Source organism: Ranitomeya imitator, chromosome 2, assembly GCF_032444005.1.
Source record: "Ranitomeya imitator isolate aRanImi1 chromosome 2, aRanImi1.pri, whole genome shotgun sequence".
Lineage (NCBI taxonomy): Eukaryota > Metazoa > Chordata > Amphibia > Anura > Dendrobatidae > Ranitomeya > Ranitomeya imitator.
In genome coordinates, this window is record NC_091283.1 from 751926547 (window position 1) to 751934653 (window position 8107).

Here is an 8107-nt window from a genome sequence, read left to right on the forward strand (position 1 = left end):
CCAGGACTGTACACTATCCAGGACTGTCCACCGTATCCAGGACTGCCCGCCGTATCCAGGACTGTCCGCTGTATCTAGGACTGTCTGCTGTATCCAGGACTGTACACTGTATCCAGGACTGTCCGCCGTATCTAGGACTGTCCGCCGTATCCAGGACTGTACAATGTATCTAGGACTGTCTGCCGTATCTAGGACTGTCCGCCGTATCCAGGACTGTACACTGTATCTAGGACTGTCCGCCGTATCTAGGACTGTCCGCCGTATCCAGGACTGTCCGCTGTATCCAGGACTGTCCGCTGTATCCAGGACTGTACACTGTATCTAGGACTGTCTGCCGTATCTAGGACTGCTGTATCTAGGACTGTCTGCTGTATCTATCCAGGACTGTCCGCCGTATCTATCCAGCACTGCCCGCCGTATCCAGGACTGTCCGCTGTATCCAGGACTGTCCGCTGTATCCAGGACTGCACACTGTATCTAGGACTGTCCGCCGTATCCAGGACTGTACACTGTATCCAGGACTGTCCGCCGTATCCAGGACTGTCCGCTGTATCCAGGACTGTCCGCCGTATCTAGGACTGCTGTATCTAGGACTGTCTGCTGTATCTATCCAGGACTGTCCGCCGTATCTATCCAGCACTGCCCGCCGTATCCAGGACTGTCCGCTGTATCTAGGACTGTCCGCTGTATCCAGGACTGTCTGCCGTATCCAGGACTGTCTGCTGTATCCAGGACTGTCTGCTGTATCCAGGACTGTACACTATCCAGGACTGTCCGCCGTATCCAGGACTGCCCGCCGTATCCAGGACTGTCCGCTGTATCTAGGACTGTCTGCTGTATCCAGGACTGTACACTGTATCCAGGACTGTCCGCCGTATCCAGGACTGTCCGCTGTATCCAGGACTGTACACTGTATCCAGGACTGTACACTGTATCCAAGACTGCCCACCGTATCCAGGACTGTCCGCTGTATCTAGGACTGTCCGCTGTATCCAGGACTGTACACTGTATCTAGGACTGCCCGCCGTATCCAGGACTGTCCGCTGTATCTAGGACTGTCTGCTGTATCTTGGACTGTCTGCTGTATCTATCCAGGACTGTCCGCCGTATCTATCCAGGACTGCCCGCCGTATCCAGGACTGTCTGCCGTATCTAGGACTGTCTGCTGTATCTATCCAGGACTGTCCGCTGTATCTATCCAGGACTGCCAGCTGTATCCAGGACTGTCCGCCGTATCTATCCAGGACTGTCCGCCGTATCTATCCAGGACTGCCCGCCGTATCCAGGACTGTCTGCTGTATCCAGGACTGTCTGCCATATCTATCCAGGACTGGCCGCTGTATCTTGGACTGTCTGCTGTATCCAGGACTGTACACTGTATCTAGGACTGCCCGCCGTATCCAGGACTGTCCTCTGTATCTAGGACTGTCTGCTGTATCTAGGACTGTCTGCTGTATCCAGGACTGTCTGCCATATCTATCCAGGACTGTCTGCTGTATCCAGGACTGTCCGCTGTATCTAGGACTGTCTGCCGTATCTATCCAGGACTGTCCGCCGTATCTATCCAGGACTGCCCGCCGTATCCAGGACTGTCCGCTGTATCTAGGACTGTCCGCTGTATCCAGAACTGTCCGCTGTATCCAGGACTGTCTGCTGTATCCAGGACTGTCTGCCGTAGCTATCCAGGACTGTCCGCCGTATCTATCCAGGACTGCCCGCCGTATCCAGGACTGTCCGCTGTATCTAGGACTGTCTGCCGTATCTATCCAGGACTGTCCGCCGTATCTATCCAGGACTGCCCGCCGTATCCAGGACTGTCCGCTGTATCTAGGACTGTCCGCTGTATCTAGGACTGTCCGCTGTATCCAGAACTGTCCGCTGTATCCAGGACTGTCCGCTGTATCTAGGACTGCCCGCCGTATCCAGGACTGCTGTATCTAGGACTGTCTGCTGTATCCAGGACTGTCTGCCATATCTATCCAGGACTGTCCGCTGTATCCAGGACTGTCCGCTGTATCTAGGACTGTCTGCTGTATCCAGGACTGTCTGCCGTATCTATCCAGGACTGCCCGCCGTATCCAGGACTGTCCGCTGTATCCAGGACTGCCCGCTGTATCCAGGACTGCTGTATCCAGGACTGTCTGCCGTATCTATCCAGGACTGTCCACTGTATCCAGGACTGTATACTGTATCTAGGACTGTCCGCTGTTTCTATCCTGGACTGTGCACTGTATCTAGGACTGTCTGCCGTATCTATCCAGGAATATCCTCTGTATCCAGGATTATCCACTGTATCTAGCACTGTCCGCTGTATCCAGGACTGTCCGCTGTATCCAGGACTGTCCGTTGTATCCAGGACTGTCTGCCGTATCTATCCAGGACTGTCCGCTGTATCCAGGACTGCCCGCTGTATCCAGGACTGCCCATTGTGCCTTGCGAAAGTATTTGGCCCCCTGGAACTTTTGAACCTTTTCCCACATATCATGCTTCAAACATAAAGATACCAAATGTAAATGTTTGGTGAAGAATCAACAACAAGTGGGACATAATTGTGAAGTTGAACGAAATTTATTGGTTATTTTAAATTTTTGTGGAAATTCAAAAACTGAAAAGTGGGGCGTGCAATATTATTCGGCCCCTTTAACTTAATACTTTGTTGCGCCACCTTTTGCTGCGATTACAGCTGCAAGGCTCTTGGGGTATGTCTCTATCAGTTTTGTACATCGACAGACTGAAATTCTTGCCCATTCTTCCTTGGCAAACAGCTCGAGCCCAGTGAGGTTTAATGGAGATTGTTTGTGAACAACAGTTTTCAGCTCTTTCCTCAGATTCTCGATTGGATTGAGGTCTGGACTTTGACTTGGCCATTCTAAGACCTGGATACGTTTAGGCTCCTTTCACACTAGCGTCGGAATCTCCCCGTCGCAATGCGTCGGGGAGAGATTCCGACGCTAGCGTTTGCTGCATTGCACAATGGGTGCAGCGGATGCATTTTTCCGGCGCATCCGCTGCCCCATTGTAAGGTGCGCGGAGGTGGGGGCGGAGTTCCGGCCGCACATGCGAGGTCGGAAAAAGCGGTCCGTCAGGAGAAAAAAAGTTACATGTAGCGTTTTTTTCTCCCGACGTTCTGCAAAAGCACGACGCATCCGTCGCTCGACGGATGCGACGTGTGGCAATCCGTCGCAAATGCGTCGTCAATGCAAGTCTATGGGGAAAAAACGCATCCTGCAAGCACTTTTGCAGGATGCGTTTTTTCTGCAAAACGACGCATTGTGACGGATTAAAAAAAACGCTGGTGTGAAAGTAGCCTTATTTGTGAACCATTCCATTGTAGATTTTGTTTTATGTTTGGGATCATTGTCTTGTTGGAAGACAAATCTCCGTCCCTGTCTCAGGTCTTTTGCAGACTCAAACAGGTTTTCTTCAAGCATGGTCCGGTATTTGGCTCCATCCATCTTGCCATCAATTTTAACCATCTTCCCTGACCCTGCTGAAGAAAAGCAGGCCCAAACCATTATGCTGCCACCACCATGTTTGACAGTGGGGATGGTGTGTTCAGGGTGATGAGCTGTGTTGCCTTTACGCCAAACATATCGTTTGGCATTGTTGCCAAAAAGTTCGATTTTGGTTTCATCTGACCAGAGCACCTTCTTCCACATGTTTGGTGTGTCTCCCAGGTGGCTTGTTGCAAACTTTAATCGACACGTTTATGGATATCTTTGATAAATGGCTTTCTTCTCGCCACTCTTCCATAAAGGCCAGATTTGTGCAGTGTACGACTGATTGTTATCCTATGGACAGACTATCCCACCTCAGCTGTAGATCTCTGCAGTTCATCCAGAGTGATCATGGGCCTCTTGGCTGCATCTCTGATCAGTCTTCTCCTTGTTTGGGATGAAAGTTTAGAGGGACGGCCAGGTCTTGGTAGATTTGCAATGGTATGATACTCCTTCCATTTCAATATGATCGCTTGCACAGTGCTCCTCGGGATGTTTAAAGTTTTGGAAATCATTTTGTATCCAAATCCGGCTTTAAACTTCTCGACAACAGTATCACGGTCCTGCCTGTTGTGTTCCTTGGTCTTCATGATGCTTTCTGTGCCTCAAACAGAACCCTGAGACTATCACAGAGCAGGTGCATTTATACGGAGACTTGATTACACACAGGTGGATTATATTTATCATCATTAGGCATTTAGGACACATTGGATCATTCAGAGATCCACAATGAACTTCGGGAGTGAGTTTGCTGCACTGAAAGTAAAGGGGCTGAATAATATTACGCGCCCCACTTTTCAGTTTTTGATTTTCCACAAAAATGTAAAATAACCATTAAATTTCGTTCAACTTTACGATTCTGCTCCACTTGTTGTTGATTCTTCACCAAAAATTTACATTTGGTATCTTTATGTTTGAGCATGATATGTGGGAAAAGGTTGAAAAGTTCCAAGGGGGCGAATACTTTCGCAAGGCACTGTATAAAGGACTCCACTGTATCCAGGACAGTTGGGACTAGAGATGAGCTGATGGATTCACAGGTCTCTGGTCCAGCATCCTGGTCAGTGGTGCCTGGCAGCTGCACAGGAGGCCGCCCCCCCGGCTAAAAAACATCTGCCCCCAGCCACCCCAGAAAAGGCACATCTGGAAGATGCGCTTATTCTGGCACTTGGCCACTCTCTTCCCATTCCCGTGTAGCGGTGGGATATGGGGTAATGAAGGGTCCTCATATGAACTCGAGCCTGGGAGCTTTCCAGGAAAGTTCCCACGCTCGAGGGACATCCAGCAGAGGGCACATCACCGCGAATGAAGGTAACTACAGGTCATTGACCTGCATTACCTTCATTCCCCGGGGTTTTGCAGGCAGGAACACAGCTGCATTATAGCAGAGCTCCTGCCTGTAAAACATTTTAAAATGGCCTTAATGAATCCCTTAGTTTTGCTCCTTTCATTTAGATTCCGACCTCGTGCAATCAGTTGTTTTTAGTATGTTGGCATCTTTTCTTTTGTTTTTATTTATGTATGTATTTTAGTCTCTTTTTGACTTTTTATTTGTTGTTTTTTTTTAAATTAATTTGTGCTTTTTTACATGTCCTTTTAGTATGACCGTGGCTATTTGTCGTACATCCTCTCTCTCCTTCCAACGCACTGAAGCAGGACTTCTAGATGAGGAATGTTATGGAATAAAGTGTCCAGTTATGGGATAATATCCCACCCCCTCTCCCTGGGACCCATACGCTCCAGCGCCTTCCGCACTGGGATCGGGCCACGGGCATGGAACACCTCCTGAAAGCCCCGATCTCGCCGATCACCATGCCAGGCGAGGTCTATGCGGAGCGCACAGTGTGCCGCTGGATGAACCCAGGGTCCGACTTCATGGGGTTCCCCGGGGTGAAGACACAGAAAGGGGAGATGGTGGAGGCCCTCAGCTGGGAAGAATATCAGACCCAGCTAGAGCGACAGTGGGAGAAGAAGGAGAGGGAGTACCAGGCCGAGCGCGAGGCCCACTACCAGCGGGACCTCGCGGTGAAGGACCGGGCCCGCAAAGATCGCACCACCCACCAGGCCCCGTGCATGCAGGGCACTGTCGTCGACTTCAAACTCCATGGGGGATGGGGCTTTATTAAAGAGCCGGACATGTATGCGGAGGTCTTTGTGAACCGGAGGGATGTGGAGTCCCATCTCAGAGAAGGCCACCCGGACCGGGATATCTACCCGGGGGACGAGGTCACCTACACCCGGCACTTTGGGGAAAGGGGGTGGTTCGCCCTGAACGTCCACAAGCGGCGAGGCCCCGTGACACACCCGACTAAAGCGTCGGAGAAGCCGTCCCCCGTAGCAAAGGCGCCCCCTTGTGACCGGTCTACCACTATCACCAAGACTACGGTGGTTACCTCGATGTGCACCATCGTCAAGACCACCACCTGCACCGTGGATACCACTACCACAGTGGTAGCCGAAGGATCGGCCTCGGTGATGGCTAGTACCCAGGCCGTTTCAGGGTCCAGAACTGTAGCCACTCAGACCCCTGCCTGGAGCGAAGGAGCTCCTGGGATCACACCTGGTGGCCGCAGGTATCCGGGTGGATGGCCCCGCCCACTGCTGCCTGTGGAGCTACGACCACCAGAGTCAAAATAAACCTCGAAGACCTGAACTTGTATATAGTTATTTAACTGTTTGTCTTCCTGCTATTTTGCTGCTCATACCCATCTAGGGTTAACTCTTAAGGGATCCCTTCGTTTACCCGGGATCCCTCTTGTTTTTGGCTTGTTTGTTTGCCATCAGTGTTTTAAAGGACTGCCAAATCATGGACAGTGAATGATTCACAAACTGCATTGTAAATAGTTCGCACCTTCTTAAAGGTGCCCTCTACTGGTTTTACAAAGAAAGAAGGCTTTGTGAAGAGACTGTTTTTGAATACAGCACAGAAGGTCTTGCTTTCTAACGGACTTGCAGATAGAGAGAATCTGCACTATCTCAAAGAGACATGGTTCCCTCTTAAAGGGAATGTTCACATGTTGCACTTAGGTATAATGTTGCCTTAGGAAAGTTAAAATTGTAATAATGTTGAGATTTAGGAACTGTTAATAATGTTACTAGAGATTGAGGACAGGAAAAGTGGAAAGCCGAATTCCAACATAGTGAACCCGTAGGGGTTAGAGAGTCCTCCTGAGAACCATAGAAAGATAGTTGATTGCGACAATGACAGTAGGCCCAGACAAGGAGCTAGGCGATCCTGCATTTGTGAAGTTAGAAAAATAAAGAAAAAGTTGAGTTTGCATCATAGTACTTTATAGTAAGCCTTTAGTGGGTTCAGCCTATACGCCCTTAAAGGAGAAGTTAAATTATTGTTCAGAATTTGCACTTAGTAGAATACCCGGCAGGGTACCAGAAATTATTTATAGTCAGAGTGTTATTTAAAATATTTAACCTTGTTTTCGTTTGTAACGTTCAAGTGTCGTCACCTCCCATAAAGGGAAGCACTGTTATATTTACTTGTTTCAAGCATTCCAAAATTTTGTATGTCTTTTGCTAACATGTATTGTTGTTCTTCTTCCCAGTCCAGGAGTACTGGATTTAACCGGGGGGGAGTGCAGCGCCCCAGAGACCTGGTCGTTGCAGTAATGTCGCTCTGCCACTAAGGGGAGTGATGGTACGTCTGATGGCACTAAAGGAGTTCATCTGACCAGGTATCACCAGCACTCATTACAATTCACACTCTGGCCACTAGGGGGAGCAAAAGGTTTTATTAGGCCACTCCTCACACTGGTAAAACTAGGGGTTGGATAGGAAGTTAGGACAGAAGCTGACTGGGTTTTGTCCAGGCAACATCCTGTGGCAGGGGGTGTTGTGGGGAAGATTCAGGGGGGTTCCTCTCAGGTGTGGGAACCTGGCAGGTACCTAGCGACAAGGCAGAACATTACGGAACCGCGCCTGCACTACCTTGCGGCGGTATCCTAAGAAAGGACACGAAGCGAAGGATATTGTGGACAGTGAGAAACGAGATCAAGCACAAAGGAGAGCCAGTAGGAGTCGTGCCCAGAGAACGGCAACATCCTACTGAGGCGCGTAGCCGGTGCCCGGAACACCGATGAAGTAACTGACTTTATGCCTTACTTCAAATACCGCAGGACAGTTAATTATAGGTTGGCTGTCTACCTTACATCACCTAAGCAGACATAGGGGCAACCGTGAAGAGGGGCGTCTCTAGGGTCCCAGAAGAGCTCCGAGCCTACCTGTCAAACGGGTGCGTCCTAGCCATAACAAACCTGGGGGACTGAGAATAGAAAGAACTGAAACGAACGAGAATAGAAGTTGTGAGGACTATCCCGAATGCTCAGCAGGGAAGCACTACAACACACAGGCGCTAGTGGTAGGCAACGATTTCCACCTGCAAAGGGAACTCTGGATGTGCCTTCGGACCGGCCGGTCTCAGACAGCCCTGTTAACTGTGCTCTGGATTGAGGATCCTGAAGTCACCAGTAAAGAGACTGCAAGCCTGTGTCCTCGTTATTGTCTACACCTCACACCATCACCATCCACCTTACTGGGAAGCCCTGGGGACATACTTCACCTGTGGGAAGGTTTACCATCTAGCTGCCATCACATCA